Source organism: Notamacropus eugenii, chromosome 4 (genome assembly GCF_028372415.1).
Source record: "Notamacropus eugenii isolate mMacEug1 chromosome 4, mMacEug1.pri_v2, whole genome shotgun sequence".
NCBI classification, from domain to species: Eukaryota; Metazoa; Chordata; class Mammalia; order Diprotodontia; family Macropodidae; genus Notamacropus; species Notamacropus eugenii.
In genome coordinates this window covers 177,559,620-177,580,110 of record NC_092875.1, presented here as the reverse complement: position 1 = coordinate 177,580,110, position 20,491 = coordinate 177,559,620, and the positions used below count along the sequence as shown (strand labels likewise).

At 41.2% G+C, this 20,491-nt stretch overlaps 1 protein-coding gene across 4 annotated transcripts in view; it reads right to left on the bottom strand.

The window, feature by feature from the left end:
- The window catches only part of RREB1 (ras responsive element binding protein 1), a 136,667-nt gene extending 117,654 nt beyond the window's left edge, over window positions 1-19,013 (bottom strand). For 2 of the 4 annotated variants that reach the window (XM_072603746.1, XM_072603749.1), the window contains exon 1: window positions 18,658-19,013. The gene's annotated coding sequence lies outside the window, so the exon portion shown is untranslated. Of the gene's footprint in view, window positions 1-16,837; window positions 16,915-17,891; window positions 18,303-18,657 lie in introns of those variants that run through there. The other 2 variants (XM_072603747.1, XM_072603748.1) reach the window with 2 other exon arrangements.
- Between the last annotated feature and the right edge of the window lie 1,478 nt (window positions 19,014-20,491).

Here is a 20,491-nt window from a genome sequence, read left to right as displayed (position 1 = left end):
ATCAGAACAATTACTGGATTTGGAGTCACTTTACCAAACTTTCTGTAAGTTGAAGGCCCTGGACCAGACTACCTCTTCTCCAGTTCTAAATTCCATGAAGGAGAAGGAAGGAGAGGATGGGCAACTGTGTCAAATGCCCCAAAACTTAAGAGAATGAAGAATGGAAAATCAACTGATTCATTGATTTAGGAGGTCACTAACGACCAGCTGAAAAGCTGCAGTACAAAGAGTGGGACTGAGAGATAAACTGTTAAGGAGTAAGTGGGTAAAGAAAAAGTAAGAGACAGGGAATATAGATAACTAGAATCTCCATGGTCCTAATTCTAGATAGAGGAAGAAAAAAGCAGGTAGAGAGAGATGGGAAAGAGAAGGGGAGAGGGATTCATTGTAAATGAGACCAAGAATCAAGGTCCAGGGGGTAAGCCTTGAGCAGGATGAGGGGCAGTTCTTAAAAACAAGAGGCAAAGAAGAGAGGGGCAAAAATACAAATGATAAATTTGAGGAGAGAGGGGAAGATGAGGGAGAGTGCATGTGGTCCTCAGGAAAGAAGGCACTAATCTGCTGAGGACAATCAAGGAGAGGGAGGTAGCTAAGGGCCAAAGGGAAAGGTTTAGAATACCTATTGTACCAAAGGAAATCAGAAAGAGCTCAATAAAAGTATTACTAACCACAACTGAAATTAGACAGCAAGATTTTAAAGTAGACACAATGAGCATATTTGCAAGGACTCTCCCTGGCAAGGAAGTTCCAGAGGCAAACAACAAACAGGAACAGCTACCTGGAATTGGATTTGCAAGGCAGAAAAGGTCAAGAGGGAAAGGGGCAGATTCTAAAGTGTTAAGTGAAGATAATGTTGAAATGGCTGGTCATATGGGGTCTGGGCTGAGTAGAGGGGCAAATTAAATTACAGGGGCAGCATCCAAATGCAAAGAATAAATGTCGTTTTTGTGGCAAGCAACAGAGGCTCCTCTCCGCTTCTATCTCAAAGTTAGAACCATAAGGGAGAGGAAGGAGGAAAGAAAGTGAGAGGAAGGAAATAAAATGGGCCAAAAATGGGGCTGGGCAGATCCTAGTTACCCAAGCCAAGGCTCCTAGCAAGTCATTATAAACAAGGACAGGTTAAGAATTTGATTATATGGTCATTAAAAAAAAGAATCAGTTATTTATAAGCTAATATTTAGTCATCCAAGGGCCCTTGTTTCTGATGCTTATTCTTTAATGCATTTTGCCATTCAATAAAAGTTGGGACAAAGAAAGAAAAAAAAGAAAATCAAATTTAAAACTTTTTTTAGAAAGCTTGGTGGTAGTAGAGGCTAAAATGAGTTTTGGAGATTTCCAATCAATTTCAACCCTACAGAATGACTGATTACCGAATGTTGTGTCAAGTTACCTGCAGAACAAGTGACTCATCCACATCAGGACCTGGCAGGCTACAATTGTCAGAGCTAGCAGCCTCAAGCCTCCAAAGTCTAGGCAAAAGCAACGGAGAGAAATGTGAACAGTGTTTAATTCAATGCTGTTTGCTGGAAGTAAGTGTTCCCACTTTTCAACTGCTCTTATCCTGTCTTCAGAAAACCTCCCTACAGCCATACTTTTCTAGGATTAAAACATCTTCAGGGAAAAGGGGGAAAATTAGTTAAAAACTGATTAGTTAAAAAAAAAAAATCAATTAAACATGGCCCTAAGCTTTCAAGTACACATACTTCTTTACAAAACACTATCTGATCTACTCTACTAAAGAAGTGAAACTGCCTAAACTTACACACATATTGCCTCACCTGAAGCTCATACTGAGCCAATCAGAACAGGCATTAGACAGATGAGGACTTACTCAGATACACCTTTCTGTTGGCCACTCAATCTAATTTTCTTTCTACTTTGCAATTCCATTGCTAAAACTGACCATACTTGACAAGCACTGAAAAGAGATGGCCCATCAACTGAGGAATGGTTAAACTATAGTGTATATGTATAACCATTGTGCTATATAAAAAAATAAGGGGATGATTTCAGAGAGAAACCTGGGAAGACTTGCTGGAACTGAAGCATAGAAAAGGGAGTAGAATTAGAAGAAAAATAATAAGAGCACTGAAGAGACAAATCTGAAAGGCTTAAGTTTGACTGGTCAAACTCAATTCCATATGCACTGTCTCCAGGGGACCCATGACAAAGCAAGACATCCATCTCTTGAACAAGAGATGATGGATTCGGTAACAGATTGGGGTAGAGAAAGGTTTTTTTTTTTCATCTTTTTTTTCTTCTAATGCGGAGAGGAGTGGGGAATGGGAAAAAAATATTTTTATTAATTAAAAAAAGCAAATGTTTAAAATAAATGATATTGAAGAAAGAGGGCAGGCATAACTGAACAGCACATACTGGCTGTTTATTACTCATTTCAAAATAATTCTTGGGAGCAATCCTATTAGAAAAAGGAACTAGGAAATGGACTGAGTACCCAGGTGACAGCCCTACTCCAAGTTAGGAGACATAACAAAGCGGCAGGGAAGTGGCCCACTGACAACCTCGTTCCTACAGTTTCTAGGAAGACAGGATGTCCTCTCTCCCCTGTTGCTCTTTACAAGGGTCCTTTCCATAAGCTAAGTAAGAAAACAGACACTTTTTTAAAAGGTCAATTCCTAATTTTGATAGTAGGAGAAGTAAAGAATTAGAGTACAGGCCTAAGAACCAGAAGAGAGATTTTCAGTTGTTCCAATTAACTCAATTCTACGACCTTGGGCAAACCATTTAACTTCTATAAAGTCACTCATTTTTGAAATGGGAAGGGAGGAGGAAGGAAAAGATTAAGTGACCTCTAACATTCATTATTCTGAAAAGTAGTATTTCATTCAACAAATATCGATTAAGCATATACTATATGCAAAGTATTATGCAAATATAGGTTATCACTTGAATTCAATATTTCCTTGCTACTAATTTCCAAAGCATGCCTACTACTGCTACTATAGATAACAAGTAAACAATCTGTTACTAGAGAAATATCTGGGTTTAATTTTTAAGCACAAAATAAAATTAATGTTTCAAACTTTAACATTGGGCACACAGCAAAACCATTTCCCTTCTCTAATTCTTCCAACTCTAATAGCCTTTAAGCAGCTCAGATTTTAAGGGACTAATTCCTAATTTTTTCAAAAAACAGCCTTAAATTTAAAGCTCACAAGTAGAAACCAAAGATAATTCACCTAATATCAATCTAAAGGATGAATAATCCATTCCTTCCTTTTGATTAATAAGCCTCCCATTCCATGTCAGAGGGACCAATGGGATAGGAATTGATGCCAGATAATTTCATCATCTCCTTGGCCTTTCTAATGAAAATGTGCTGCCCACACTTTATGGGTACTTGGCACATTACATCACCAAGAAAAATTAAGGCCCAAAATAAACATATAAATAAAATGAAGTTCCTCTATAATCTGGTCCACTCCTAAGTCTTACCTTCCACTACTAACAGAAAACCCCAAGGCTGGTCCCCTGACCACACCACGCTTATTCCTAAATCTGGGCTCTGGTTGTCCCTACAGTTCTCCAACCCAAATCGTACCCATATTGACCTGTCAATAAACATTAAGTGCTTACTTTGCGTCAGGCAAGGCAGTCCTTGCTCTTAAAAAGCTCACAATCGGATGGGTGGGGAGGGGGAAGAGATAATAAGCAAACATGTAAACAATAAACAGAAAACAGTAAAAAGAGGGAAGACATTCAAATTAAAGTTTGGGGAAAAAGCTTCCTGTATAATGGGATTTTTTACTTGAGATCTGAAGGAAGCCTAGGAGATAAACAGGGTAGAGATGAAGAGGGAGAGCATTCCAGGCATGGGAGACAGCCAGAAAAAAATGCCTAAAGCTGAGAGATGGAATGTGAGATGCGGAGTACCTTGTTCAGGGAACAGTTTCCTAGCTGTTAGTGGACTGAAGAAAACATGGTGGGGAGTAAGGGCTAAGGAGACTAGAAATCGTAAGAGGAGGTTAGGCTGAAGTACTCTGAACAACAGAGAATTTTGCATTTGATCTTGGAGGTTATAGGAAGCCATTGGAGTTTACTGAGTAGTGGGTGTGTGTGATATGATGGAACCTTGCACGTTAGGAAAATCACCTTGGTGGCTGAATGAAGAATGCACTGGTGCAGGCCCTCCAGCAGGCTACTGCAATACTCTGGGCTTGAGGCAGAGAGAGCCTGAACCAGGTGGTGGCAGTGTCAGAGGAGAGAAGGGGGCAAATGAAAGATGTGGGAAAGTCCGTGGCAATAGATTCAACTGGAGGAGAGAAACAGTGAGGATTCCAGAGTGACCAGTGCGTGAGCCTATGACACTGGGAGGATGGAGGTGCTGCTTTCAACCATATAGTAAGTGGGGGGAGGAAAATTTAGGAGGAAAGATAATGATAAGTTTACTTCCTTTTCTTTCTACCATTTATTGACACCAAATCACGTACACTGTTAGCTATTACTTTCATGCCTGCATGGTGACTCCCCAACTAAAGTTCCTGTAGTACAGAAGTGTCACATTTCTTCAACATTTTGCTCAGTGAGTGATACCATAACTATTTGTTGAATGAATTCATTTGTGAATTGATAGAAACTATTTTAAAGGGACTTAGTCTTGGCCATCCAAGAGCTTCTTGGCTAAAAGATATGACAGTTATTTTAATAATTTACCAAATGCCATTGGCCCAACCATTTCAGAAATCTACCTTCAATTATGCGAAGAAAGTGACTAAAATGTTCACACCCTCTGATCCAGAGATTTCAGTGCTAAGCATGTTACCCTCTTCCTCACCCCCAAAGAAGTCAATGACAAAAAAAAGGGGAAAAGGTCCCATATTCACCAAAATATTTATAACTGCTTTCGGTGGAAGCAAAAAAAACTGGAAACAAAGTAGTAGCTATCAATTGGAGAACAGCTAAAAAACTGTGGCACAAAAATAAAGTGGAACATTCCTAGGCTGTAAGAAATAATGAGTATGATGAATACAGAGAAGCAAGAAGACTCCTATGAATTGTGGCAAATTAAAATAAGCAGAACCAGGAAAACAATGTGCAATCACTACACAGCAATATAAATGGAAAAAAAAACACAATAAAACCATCAAAAGTAAGCGCTTCAGAAATTATAAAGACCAAAGTTGGCCCCAAAGAAAAGCTATGAAAAAGAGGAACCTTCCTGTCCCTCTGCGTGAAGTATGGGTGTGAAACGCTGTATAATGTTAAGACTTTTTCCATACCTTAAAACTCCTTTTTTAAGCTCTCAGGGAAAGAGAAAAGAATGGAAAACTTTGACAAATGTAGCTGAGAAGATATCAATAAAAAATTTTTAGACCACACCATGCCGTGCACAGGGATTGCTACAAATAACCTCGAGTTATAGATAACTTGTCATGTTTGCATTTCTTCTGTATTTGGGATTTGGTAATGGAACTAGGCTTGTGCTCATGGACCTCAACCATCAGTCTTACATAGCAACACTTTATTTTCTTGTCTCTTCAAACTGCCTATCTATATCAGGTTTCAGCATAAAAATTTAACCAAAAAAAAGGGGAGGCGGCAAATTTATCATTAAAAAAGGGAGAAACAAAAAAAATGCCTGCATGACTTTTCAGTTTGAGTGAGAGTTAAAGGAAATTTATGTAATGTTTTTTTCCTAGAGTATAGAACATATAGAAATCAAATTGTTGTCTATTAAACAGAAAAGGGGGGGGACGACAAGGATGTCTGTAATCTTGAAGTTCAGATTCTAGGCATTCCACTAACCACAATGGACCTCCAGAAGACCAAGGTGTTATCACTTCCAGGATCTTCTTTACTGGAAAGGTAACAGTAATAGAAATGATATTTATTCCCCCTTTGGAATTATTTTCTAACCATTAGCAATTTGACCAATCCCTAGTGCAGCACATACCGCCACCCCCACTTTTTGTTTTTAAAAAAGTACACAATTTGCTTGTTTTTTCACAACAGAGTTAACTGGGGAACAGACTTCTCAAACATCTTCATTCAAATCTACATGGAGATCTTGGGGGGATGTGGGAGGGGGAGTGACCCATTCCTGTTCTCAGTGCTTATTACAGCAACAAGATCAAACATGTTAGTACACTTAATCTCCAGCAGAGCATCCATTTTCTAAGAGTAAAACAGTTTCAACAGCATGTGTCACAATACCACACTTTTTAGCAATTTGGGAAGGACTTCTGGGGAAAAGGACAACTTACCTTAAGCAAGCAACCTTTGACCTTTCATCTGTACTCTTCTGAAAACTGGCTCAACACTTCATAATAATGATTATCACCATTCTATTAGTTTACTTCCTAACTCCTACTTCTGAATTTTTTTGGAATTTTAAGCTTCAACAGTATATACCACAGACCTGTTTCAGTACTTCCTATAGAAGTTAGCCAAGTCACTGGACCTGAAAAGGGGTTTTTTAGAGATCATCTAATTCACCTCTGCCATAGTCAAAGTTGACTTGCCCTAGATCACACAGCTGGTAAATGGGCAGGCTGGAGGTACTGCCTGAATAACAAATAACTAAATGTCCTTGGGCCTCAGATTTCCTAACTGTAAAATGAGGGAGCTGGACCAGATGTCCTCTGAGGGTCCTTCCCATTCTGCCTTTGAGCCTATGACCTATGACTCCAAATTCAGTACTTATTCCAGGAGCAAGAAAAGAGTTCCATCATACCAAAAAAACCAAACAAAAAATCATAAACACAACACAAAACAAATTAACAAACAACAACCCAGAGCAGTCAGTACTCTGCAATCTGGCCAGGCTCATACTTTTCTTAACCCCCTTTGCCAGTACTGATGAGTACCTACCTTATAGTCTCTAAGAGAGCTGCATAGGGCAATGAAATGTCTAGTGACTTGTCCAAAGTCACATAGCCAATGAGTCAATGGCAGACGTTGAACCCTGGCTACAGACCAGAGTTCTAGGCCACATTAGCTCATTTCCACTTTAATACATTAAAAAAGTAGTAAGAGTCAGTGGAAAAATATATTTTGAGAAATTTTAAAAATTAACCAAACTTTTTTAGCATCACTATCCACTCACTAATAAGCTAAGGATGTGTTTGAAGTACAGAGTACTGTTTTGTGAGGAGTCATTACAAAGTACACCAAACAGGGTCCATGTTATGGGTCATAAAGTCATACAACATGGTTTTTCTGGAACTTTAACTATCTCATAGGGTCCCAAACCATACCTCCCTCCCCTAAAAAACAATTCCAGAATGGCAGGATCAGGTGAGAACTACTGTATTTGTTAGAATGTTAAATAAGGACATTCTAGTACTACACCAGTGTAGAACTTCAATATTTAATGCGGGTGGGGGTGTTTACCTAAAAATCTGTTCAAAGAATTCTCTTTTCATAGTGCCATCTTATTGTGGGGCTACATAGTGGGGTGGGGGAGAAAAGAACAAGGTTGAAATGACTGGATGGTTTTGCCCAAATTTCTTGATTTGAAACATCAAATATACACTCAAAATAGAATACAATTTGATACTGTAAGTTCTAGTTTATATTTTCTTGTGTAATTCATGTCCCAAGTTTTCCACCTATATAAAAATGGTTTTTATATGGAAATGGAGCCAATTGCTTTCTCCCCAACTTATACATAACCCAACACTATCTGGGGTTATATACAAGTTGGGGAGAAAGCAATTGGCTTGCAAAAGAAAGATGAGATTTACCTGAGTCAGCTGATCCCATAGAGCATAGGTCATTCATCTGGGCATGCTTTAAGCTCCCTTGAGATTAAGGTGGGTCATAAAAGTATAAGAAGCAGTATAACCCCAACCAGATCAGGAGGCATCACTAAAACTTCTTCCTGAGGCTGCCTAATGGTTTCCTTACGTTTAATAGGAAGTAATTACTCAACTTCACTGGGGATGAATGAACTGTCTCATTTTTGTCTTTTTATCACCAACTGACTGCAGACATGTAGAAAATCCAAAATATTTCATGCTTCCAATGAAAACCAAATACACTAAAAGATAATTCATCTAGGTAAAGGCTAGGGATAGCATAGATCACGGCCTTAAACTGGAAGGGGCTTTGGAGGCCTTCAAGTTCAACCCCTTTATTTTACAGATGAGGAAACTGAGGCACAGAGAGGTTAAGTGAACTACCTAGGATCACACAGCTAGTGTCTAAAACAGAATTCAAACCTAGGTCTAGGTCTTCCAAACCCCCAAGTCCCATACTCTCTATCTACATTCCAATGTTACCCTTCAGCAGACAATTTCTAAAGGAGTATCTTTGCAGCAGTGTTGTATCTTTTAAGATACTATTATACTACTTTACTTGCATCTGCACAGCAACCATCTTCCCTGAAGCTAAGCTACCCATCACACAGAACAAAGAGTGTTTACTAAGCACTGTGCTAAATGCTAGGATTACAAAGAGAAAAAAAAATACCATAGTCTCTACCCTCAAGAAGCTTTATTTTATAAGAGGGAGGTGAATGCACCGCTGGGTGTAGTGAAAATTGCACTTTGCTTGGTCAGAGGCCTTGGGCTCCTTTTCCAACTCTGATTGCATGCAGAGTGATTTGGCTTATTTACTTATCTGTAAACTGGGGATAGGAACACTTACAACCACCTACTCCACAGGGGTGTTTTGAGGAAAGTTCTTCAGAAACCATAAAGCACTATGCGAATATGAGAGCTACATCTGACACCCCAAGGCAGACATCCATTGGTTTGGCCTGTTACAAATAAAACGAGCTCTCCGTATTTAAAAGGATCTGTGATCTTGTCAGTATGGGATCAGAACTTATACTTCTGCCTGCCCCTCCCATGGGATTCTTGTCGGTACCCTCCCATAAGAACCCTGACATCGAAGGGATAACCAAGGGAGCACAGGAGCTGACTTGGTTATGCCGCGCCTCATACAGTAATGGAAATGGGGGAGAAAATTTCTTTAAATAAAGTAAATCAAAACTGTAGAAACAATGTAAGGATGTTAGAGGTTAAGAATGTAATGGAAAGAAGACCAGATTTTAACCTCTAGGCTCAGTTTCCTCACTTGTCAAATGAGGAAGCTGGACTACAGGAAATCTATTGTACTTTGCATACGCTAAGGTGATGATTTGTCTGAAATGCCAGAATTCTTGATACCAAGGTTCAGCATTAGGGCAATTTTTCAATTGGGTTAATTACAGGGCAAATATACAAATTTTCAGGATAATTTGGCCCAAAACCCTGCATATTTATTATGCAGAAAATCACCTTAACCTTCTGCTTCGTAACTGCTCTGAAATACAATCACTTGCAAGCCAGCAGCTAAGCTTCCTGAATGTTGATTAAGCCCCTAACTTGCTAAAACTGGTTTTATGCTTCACCTGAAAAATATTCAAAATAAGAATCTTATATGGTTATTTGTGCAACTTATTTTCTATCTACAGGTAACAAACACTTCATTTCTATTGCAAAGAAGAATGGAATTATAAAATTCCTAAAAAAAAAACTTCACAAATACCAAATGATTCTCAAAATCATCTTTTTGATGAACTGAATATAAACTAAATCAGAAGCATATGTTTGTAGCTTCTATTAAGCTGTGCTTAGTTTACAAAACTGGAAGAAAAAAAAAGATTGTCAAATTAGTTTTAATCAAATCTCAAACCAGGAAATCTGTCTGAGGTGTTCCCTTAGCAGGCAGTAAAGACACTGCTGATGTAGTAAAGAGTACATAAAAGTAAGAGTTTGGGCTTGTTAGTGTTATTGTCTTTCTTTATATCCTCAGTGCCTAGCACAGTGCCTGGAACATAGTCAATAATTAGTAAGCTGACTGAATGACAAGATACTACTTTGAAAAACTTAATATTATGAGCTGAGAAAAGTTGCTTTACCATTCAACGTCTCAATTTTCTTATCTGTAAAGAATCGTATTTCCACTACCTCTATTAAAGGGTTGTCATGTCATTTACAATGAGTTATTACAACTCTTAAACATGGCCGAGTATATTTACTCTGAAATCTAATCATATCCATAAAGCATGGGCATTATTTATGCAGCCAAATTCCCACCTACCCACCCCCCAGGCCAGAAGAATGACTTGTTTAGAAATCCCTTTTCCACATCAGTACAAAATTGATGTAGTTTTTCTTAAGCAGTTAAGTTTTCTATACCAGAAAATTACTTTTCGATGTAATTGTAGCTAGTTGTGTACTGCTGAGCCCAAACTATAGTTTAATGGCTGAATAATGAATAAAATCAGTTAATTTTAGCAACATATCTTCAAATTTATCTCTACAGTTCCTTACAATTTCAGCAGTATATGAAAATTTATTTCATACTACATACCATACATCACTATTATATACATTTAACTATCTACTGATACTTTAAATCACCTTTCCTTTTTCTAACCTATCCAAACTTAAGAAATTGACTTAAAAACCTGAAAAAAAAATTTAATTTGGAACAATTGCTTGTGCTCAAGAGATTCAACATAAAATCCTTTAAGAAATTCCACCTGCATTCTGAAGGTAACTCAATTTATAAAAATTATCTATATCCACTCAGATTACATAATAAATAAAATAAGGCATATGTCAGGAGTTTTGTTGAATTTTTTTTAAAAGTCCAGACAGTGAACTAAGCAGAAAGTCAAACTGTGTGCAGGTCAAGACTCCTATTAACTCCTACCATTAATGAAATAAAACTGTAAGCATGGCAAATGGGCATACACACTGGAAGCTATGAAATGCACTGCCTTTGATCTGCCTGCCCATCTCTCCCAATTCATGTAAACTTCAAACAGAGAGCGGTGAAACATGGCTCTAATTAGGAAAGACCATAGTGTGACAACTCTCGAGGTAATTAGACACAGTGTAAAATTTTCCTTTTTAATTAAAAAAAAAACCCCATCCAGTAAAACTTATTTTAACCTCTCTATAATTTCCTATAAATGGAATCACAGGTCCAGTGCCTAATTCTACAATTTAAAACTCTTTTATCAACACCTAGATATATAGCCTCCTGATGTTTAAATCCAATCCGACAATAACTTCTGAGCCACATTAACATTTTTCACACATAACCTGTAGCTCCTTCAAGCCTTCTACTAATTCCTGTCTTAGAATGCTATATTACTGTAGATTTTACAGATCAGGTAGCAGTCATCATGAGGTTTTCAGATTGGTTAAAGGGATAGCTTTAAACTTGTCTATCGGTGTGAATAAATATGAAAAAGCTGCTTCTTCTAGTTTGGCTTGCTAAAACAAATGACTTTTTATTATTTTTTTGAAGTAACTCTTAAGTAAGAGCCAAGGCAGTAGATCAGTATATAAAATCACATTTCTACACAACAGGCCTGTGGCAAGTGGCATGTCACCAATTATGGGCAGGGATCAATTGCTACTTTCTACCAGGTACCTATCTCCATAGTGGTGGGATGGATTTGAAGACAGAAAATTTGGGGTTCAAATGACACCTCTTGACATATTGTGTGAAAATGGGTGAGCTCGAGCTTCTTCATCTATAAAATGGAGATAATAAACCTTCAGTAATAATAATAGTTATGTTCATATAGCATCTACTATGTGCCAGATACTGTTGCCAAGTGCTTCATATATGGTACCACATTTGAGTCTCACAACAACTCTCAAAGTGTTATTATTATCCCCATTTTATAGATGAGGAAAGTGAGGCAAACAGAGGCTCAGTGAGTTGAGGGGTAGTGCACACCTAGTGTCTGAAGCTGCATTTGAACTCAAGTCTTCTAAGATTCCAGGTCCAGTGTTCTATCCACTGCGCCACCTAGCTGCCTACTTCTCTTAGTTTTAGTGAGGCTCAAGTGTTATAAAACATGTAAATGTTACTTATTCACAACCCTCCCCTCACATCACTTCCCTCTCATCTTCCTCCTCTTTTCCCGTTTCCTTAGTCTCTCAGTGACTCCTAGGTACAATGGTGTCACATCCCAAACAATGAAGTGAGATGCTAAATGCTTTACCAATGTTTGTAAAGTTTAAAAAAACATCTCACCTGTGGACTGCCTTTTGGAATGTTAGGTCAGATACTGACTCCCCATTTTCTCGAAATAAAATACCTAAGTGAGTCTCTCATTAGTAAGTGCCTGCCAAAATTATGTTTGTGCTCCAGCATTCAATTAATGAGGAACACAGGAGTTCCTCCAATTTGGACCAGAAAACACTAAGGAAATAGTGTTTGCTTAAGGAAATGGACAAATGGATGGCTGAAAAGTCTCCTGAATGGGAACACACTCGTACACACACCCCTCTATCTAGATGTAGATATCAAGGAATGGTACTCCTTTAAAACTTTCATATATACTGTGCTGTTACATTTTATACTCATCAGTAAAAATGTGATGGAGAAGACTGAAGTTTAAAAAAAGGCCTACATCTACTACAACTATAGAATGACTTTCAAAAGAACCTTAAGTAACTGGAAAAGCTTTAATCCCTAGGTTTCAGTGTTCTGATAATCAAAGCTGACTTTCTGAAAAGTCTGTGTATAGTATGCAGCACTAAGAGTCAAGGTTAAAACTGGGCCAGGGCTGAAGAACCCCGGTTCTGATTGACCTTGGACACACTTGTAAAATGCCGGCAGCCCTACCTCGGAGGGGTTGTGAAAATAACACTGAATATGTGTTAAAAAGGGGATCATCAAAATGAAAGGGACCTATTAAAACACGATTACTTTACTGAATCTTCCCAGTAGATACTAGTGAGTGATCAAATTAAAAAGGAATCCTTTTAAAGAACTACACTATTTAACAGCTTTTCTATTCCATTGTAAAAAGTCATGGAATACTAAACAAACTAAGGTGAAAATATAAATACACAGCAGTGAATAAGGGCTTTATCTGGTCACCCCTCCTGTGACTTTTTTCTCGGGGGTGTTCAGAAGTCTGACAATGCCCGTGGGGGGAGGTTCAACTGCTTTCTCCACCCCTATCAGTACCACCCACCCTAGAGAGTAGTCCGAGGGCGAATCCTTTCAGAAATATTCAGCTACCCAAGTCTCTAGGTCTTGGAATTCTCCTAGCATTACTTGTTTGAATCACACAGAACAAACAATCTCCACCCAATTCCTACTTCTTTTGTCTGAAGCACCTATTCACTGTGAACCACCTTGATTGATTACCCAGCATACAGAACTACCATTAAAAACAAGATTCACCAAAATGAAGGTTGCCAAGGGGAACAGATTCATTTTCTCTCTCCATCTCATTCTCCAGAAACAACACAAGAACTCACAAAGACTGTGGGCAAGTAAGTGAGAACTCCCAAGGGTACGAGTGACTAGGAGAGAAATATTTACATGCCAAAGGTAACCTAAAATGACACAGATGAACTCAATTGTCTTAACTTGCATCTATTGGGTTGCAAATATAAAAGAAAAACATTCCCAGCAGAAATTCTCAGACTAGGAGCTCCTTGAGGGCAGGGTAAGTACTGCTCTCCAGCTGGTCTTTATATCCCTAGCCTAGGTCACTCTCCTCTTCAGAATTAAGTCCCAAGACTCGAAGGTCCATATTCAGCTCTTAACCTACTTCTAGAAATCAAAACTGTTAATGAATTTCACCTGATATTCTAAGAGCTTGTCCTAGTAAGAGAAGTTTATATTTTAAGCAATTCCACCACCCAATAATGTAGGTTTACCTTTCAACCAAGAAAAGATGCTGGCTATCAACTCTGGCTTCTATTAGATTCCCCACTTCATTCACCAAGGACATTTTAAGTGGAATTTAACCTTTGGCAGTAATCTTTGCCAAATTTCTCTTCCCCTACCCCCAAAATCTAAGTTCTTATTTGAAAAGTATATTTAGGCTATCACAACTACTCTCAAAAAAATTACATGTGAAAAGTTATCTCTGAACCTTTGTCCTGAATAAAGTGAGACATTGGGAGGGGGGAGAAGGGCAGAAGGAGGAGACAGGAAAAACCATTCTCTAGACCTAATCTTAGGGAATGAATGATTATCACAGTTAAAAGGGAGATTATCAGTAGAGACAGTGTCCATATTGATACTATATTGCATTTTTTCCTTTTGAATGCAAACTTTATTTTTTGTTTCATAAAACATCACTTTATGGCTTATGTGAAAGTTCTATTACTTCATGAAATAGGATGCTATTACACACATGAACCCATGTCATGTGTGTAACACAAAGTGTGTAACACTTTGGTAATATCTCCCTCTATTCAAGGAGTCTGTCTGAAGAGGCTGCCATCTGACACCTCTCCCATGGTCAGAAAGCAATAAACATCAATTAGGTACTTAGAAAAGGGAAAAGGTTATTTTCATGTAATGGCTGCAAAAAATGAAGAGCCTTTTCCCCCTTATTTCAAAAATTAAACCGAGTGCAGAAATTAAAAGTAATAAATATTATTAAAAGAGGGAATGCTCTGACAAAATGCTGGGTTAATTTTAGCATCCTTCTGTTTAGCTGCTTAGCAACACTTATCCTATGACCTTCTAAGCACCACCTACTTTTAAAAAGGATAATGAACAGAACCATGAAAGAGTTCACCTCTGAGAGTCTCCAGTGACCATGTTTTAACCAGTCTGTATGATAATGAAAATAATGGCCCACATTTACACACATTTCTCTTTCTTTTAGGGCTTTACAAAAATTCTCATGCCTTAAATTTATATTACCAACAGGGTCATCCAGAGTCCCTCAAAAAAAACTGGGAAAATGAAAAACCTTTTTAAACTAGGATATCACATTAGATAAAAATCTTACAAAAAGAACTTCTAAAATGGCAAATTCACATACCATCACAGCAAATGAGGGGGGAAAAACGGTGTATGAGCTGGGGTTTTTTGTCTTAGAACTTTCTAACTGGACTAGATCTAAATATTCTATTTAAATCTAAACATCTCAATATTAGGTTTCAGTGTGACCTTAAAATCCAAAATAAAGACCAGTCAAAGAAAAGGTCACTTGTTTGATGGGGCAAACTTTTAGGGATGGATGCACCACCTGGACTAACTGGGTCAAAATGACACACTGTACCACACTGTACACAAACTTGTCTGTTAAACAACTTCCATTCTGAAGCTCTGATGAGAAAAAAGTTACCTGAAAAAAATCTAAAACAACGTGGCAAGACATTTACTTTTTCACAACAGAGTAAGCCACAGAAGCATCTCCCATTAACTTACCTCTTAAAAAGAAAAAAAGAAAAAAATTTCCTTTTCATAGACAACCAAACTTTAAGAAACAAGAAGAGCCTATCTTTTCAATGACTGGAGAAAATATGGCTGATTTGAGTTTTCTAAACAATGAGATGTGGAACTGAAGAAAATAAGAGAGCAGGTCATCTTTATAAAGAATAGTAGAAAGCATTAACTGCTTTTAGGTGGATTACCTGATGAAGGTCCAATTTATCAACATGTTTTTTTTTTTTTTTAAGTGAATCTCCAAAATGAAATCTAAAGTGTACCAGGTAAGACAGCTAACTATTTTTGTAAGCCTCAATAAACCTTCAACAGGAAAGTTGTGAATGTCCATTTGGTTAAAGAATTGATATCGATCCATTCTGTTATAAATTAAAAATTAGTCTGTTAAAAAACTGCATTTCAGGACTTTGTGCATAGTCATAAAAAGCTGAAAAACTTAAGACTCTAAAATTATCATGGCTCACTTAAGCATGAATTACTTTAAGCATCCTTTAAAATCATTCAACCAAAACCTCTGTGGGAGTCTCCAAGGAATAGCAGGAACTAAGTATTTTAAAATCATAATTCTTAGCCAAGACCTGTAACTTCAGAACTTTATCAAATCATGTCTTTGGCTTTTTTTTTTTTTTTTAGTAATCACATCTAGAGGATGCCTTTGAAGAGTTCCCGGAATAGAAAAATATTTGATGAAAGAAGTTCCCTCCTCCATCTCTCTTTTCCATCTGATTTAAAACATGAGTTACAACAATTTCAGGATAAATTCCTGAATAGTAACTACATATATCTATAGGGCAAACCCGAAAAATACTGTTATACATCTCAGTATCCGCTGAAATCATTTCAAGACTCTCCTCCTTGCTGTTTCCAGCATCACCCATCCAAGTAACAAACTTTGTTTCCAATACTTTCCGGAAGGGCTGAAAACTTTAAGGGAAAGATGAAGGATCACTTTTCCCCGGAGGAGAACACGGTTTAGCCTGCTTTTTAGAAAGACACGCACTCTTCCTCTTCTTCATCCTCTCCCCCGCCCCTTCCCCACACTCTGCAGAAGTGCATGAGTTGTGTGCTGCTGCTGCTGCTGCCTCTGAAGCCGTGTAGAATTTCGTAATGGAATGTGAACTGCTCGTCCGGATCTGGGCTCACGTTCTATCTCCTAACCAGTAAGAGCAAGGGAGGACAAATCTGCTGAGCAAGGAGAAATGCTCTCCTCCTCTTTTTATAACCCATCAAGGATGCATTGCAGAACCCAGCCCCGGTCTACGCCAGCAGCAACCCAGGGACTCGCAGGATCCCGGTCCACCAGTGAGGTCCACTTAGAGCAGACAAAGTGGAATCTCCCTGGCCTCTACACCAACGCAGGAACACACACACACATACACACACGTATACACACACACACACACAACTTCCCCGAGGGCACCAAAAAAAGAGAAAAGTTCTCCGGCCACCAACTGGACATCCCCGTGTCCACCAGCTCCGAGGCTCTGCCTGACAACAAGCTGGGCTGGCCCCGGGAGTCCGGCGGGGCATCCCTGGAAGACCGGAGCGGCGCCGCGTTCCCACCCCACCCCCAGCTCTCCACGGCCAAAAAAAGTAACACGCAGCCGGGGAGAAGTTGGCCGCGCCGAGGGCGCAGGCTCCGGCCGCTGGTACTCACCGCCGGGCCGGGCAGGGCAGGGCAGGCCGACGGACCGAGGAGCTACATCCTCCTCGCGACCCCATCCAGAGGGGAAAAAAGTGCTGATCCACAGGGAGGGAGGAGGGAGGGAGGGGTGGGGTGGGGGCGGGGGGGTGGCCTGGGGACGGGAAGGACCTCCCCTGCTTCTTAGCAACCATTAAGGTCGCAGTTTCCTAAGAGACCGAGGGGTGGGGGTGGGGGAGAGGGCGAGGCGGACGGGGTGGGGGGGTGCGGAGGGGGAGGCCGACGAGGAAGACGCCAGGAAAACTTTGGTGGTGGTGGCGGGGTGGATGCGGAGATCAAAAGGCATCTTGCCACGTTCAATTAGCAACAGCCCTCCCCGGCTCACCTCCCCCAGTCCATCTCGCCCCCGCCATCCATCGCCCTCCTCCCCAGCGCGACCTCCCGGCCGGGCAGCGCCGTCGGTAATGGATGCGAGGAGGAAGGTGAGGTGAGGAGCCCACGCTCCCCGGCTGGTCCAGAGGGCGCAGGGCACAAGTGGTGCGAGTCCTCCCCCTCCCCCCGCCCCCGCCCCCCCAGCCGGGATCATCTATCTCCACAAGTCTCCCGGTTTCAGATGCTCCTCGGCGTCTTCCTGTACTCGTGATGTTGCGTGTGCGTGTGCGTGGCGGGGCTCTTCCTCCCCGGAGTGTGTTACACACTCAGAGATGGGCTCCGAACACAATCGCTTCCCTTGGGCACCGCGCAAATGGAAAGTAAAGTTTTTTTAAAGTACTCCCCGAATAAAGTGGATTCCCCCTCCCCCCCACCCCACTAACTCCGTGTTCTAAGTTGTACGGCTCGGGACTGCTAAACTTTGAAAACACGGAGAAGATCGTTAGAGACTAGAAGAAGCGGGGGCAGAGAAGCGCACACGCACCCCCCCACTTCGAAGAGCAGGGGAGGGAGAGACGGAGACACCCACAGACAGAGAGATCAAAGTACGAACGTGAAAGGCGCAGACGGATGCTTCCACCGAGCCGAGAAGCACCGAAAAGGGAACAAGTCAGACCCAGCTCACAGCCCTCGGTACCTGGAAGCAGGCGTCTTCATCTCCACTTGGCGAACATTTAAGAAAAAAAAAAGTTCAGAAAAAGCTCTCAAGAATGACTTTCAAATATGTAAAAGGGGGGAGGGAAGGGAAAAAAGTTTCCCCTCCCCTTTCAGGAAAGAAAAAAAAAGTTGGAGGAGGGTGGGCGGAAGATGGAGAGTGGCGTTTAAAAGAGATGTTTCTGGCTGGCAGTCCGCGCACCATCCAAGTTCTGGTGGTTGCTGGTTAAAAATAAACTTTGCAGCAGGAGAAGGAGGAGATGAGCTGGCCGGATTCCTGAGCTCAGACGGTTTAATATGGATGAGCATCAGGTCCTGCAGGCAGAACGCTGGTGCTGGTGCTGGTGCTGGTGCTGCTGGTGCTGGTGGTGGTGCTGCTGCTGCTGCCGCGGCCGCTGCAGCTCTCAGGGAGCTGGTTGGTGGAGAGTCAGCAACAGGGAAGGGAAAAGGAGCAAAGGAAGGGGAGGGGGGAGGAGGAGGAGGAGGAGGAGGAGGAGGAGGAGGGAGGAGCAGAAGGGAAAAAGGCTGCACAAACTCATCATCATCACTGCCAACCAAACTTTAGGGAAAAGAACGCGCAGCGCGCAGTTTTGGTTAAAGGTGAAGGCAGAGCGCTGAAACTGACTAACCAACTTTTGAAAACTACAAGCCTCTTATCCCCCAAATTCTCCGAAGGAGCGCTCTCACTCAGGCAGCGGATACATCTTTGCAACAGTTAAAGCTAGACAGAACCACATTCTTGTACTCACGGTTAGCGTCTCTACCGGGCAGAGTTGTTTGCGCCGAGACATGATTTAATGGTGACTGATGGGCTTGGGAGAGGGAGAGAGGGAGAGGGGGGGAAAAAGGAGAGATGCAAAGTTGTTCCGGAAAAGGAATCAAAATGGCGTTTCTGGATGTGCAAAGTTCATCAACTTCACAATAACTTCCCTTCTTCCTCTTCTCCCAGAAGGAGGAAGATGGGCAAGGCATTGGAGACAACCCCACCTCGCCCTAAAGTCGTTTCTAGGGGTCGATCCCTCTCCCCCTTCTTCTCCCCTCTTCCTTGCCCTCACTCACTCTCCCTCTCTCACTCAGTGACTCTCCCTCTCTCACCCTGATAAGTAGACACATCACGTGTTGCTCCTGCTAGTCTCCTGGGGACGTGTTACTGAGCTGCTGCTGCTGCTGCTGCCGCCGCCGCTGCTGTACTACTACTACTAAAGGTTGTCCTCTGTCCTCTCTGGGTATCCTTCAGCCGGGCTCTCCTCCCGTTCAGATGTGCCACTACTTCCTACCTCTCCCCAACTAGTACTTTGCAGAAACAGCCGTCATCTTTGGGGGAATTTTTCCCGTGTTGTTCTTCCCAGTCACACACATCCCCCCCCCCCCCCCCCCACACACACACACAACACACACATATTCACCCCAGCTTTGTCTTTTCTTTCCTGGAAGGTGCGAGAGGTAGGTTGGTGAGTTTGGTGCTGCCTGGAGGGGGGAGGGGCTGCCCTGCTGTTGGGGAAGGGAGTAAGTAACAGCTGAAGCCGATCCAAATCAGCTTCCCTCCTTGCAAACTCTACGACCTTCTCAGCGGCCACTGCAGGCACGCGAGTGGCTTTTGCTTTCCGAGCCCCTAGGAATCATGGAGCTTCTACAGTGTTTTCCCCCCCCATCCTTCACGCTGTTTCAACCTTTGGTTTCTTTTTAACTGGGTGAAAGGGGAAGAAGGGTTAGAGATGCTTCTGATTTCTGGCGCCTTTCTATAAGAAACAACACTTTGGAAGCATCCAGAGAACGTTAGCTGTCTTGAATCTTCTCGTGCCACCTGCTGCCATCGCTTCCTCCTTGATGATGGCTTAACTTTTACAGAGCACCTGAAGGTTTGCAAAGCGCTTTTATATGTTATCTCATTTGCTGTCTCATCTTGGGCAACGATGTGAATGTTTTCATAAATTCCAAGCCATCAACCCCCACCCGTAGCAGTTCCTTCTCCAGACATCCAGCTCACCATCTTAATCCAGAAAAAGTTAGTAGGTGATGGAATGGCAGATAAAGGAATATTGGCACCACTCCACCCCTACGTCAAGTTAATTCACCTCCACTAGGCCCTCCCACCACACCTCAAAGTGGAAGGAAGTTCCCAGATGAATTTGTTTTGTGGGGGTACTGTCTGACTCTCTTTTAACTTGACACTTCCTGTCAGCTCACAGCACAGGAAAATAATATTCAGGCTGGAGTAGATGGCTGGGGAGCACAAACCAGAGTTAAAAGCCCTTTAAACATGTTTTTGCCCTCCCTTTTGCAGTGACATCCCTGAGGAGAAAAACATCTGCATTCATTCCCTCCATTTTCACCTCTAATTACTTTCTTCCCAAGCCCTTGCAATCTGACTTGATACTCCCAACACTTGACTGAAACTGCTGTCTCCAAGATTAACGATGATCTCTGCTGGTCCTTTCTCAGTGCTTACTCTCCTTACTAGCTAATAGCTTGAACTGGGTGCAGTGGGTGATGCTGTTGTTAATCATGTGTGCCCACCATATTCTCTCTCCTTTGGAGTCAGTGATGCTGCTTTCTCTTATGCTGTTTCTGGTTTAACCACTC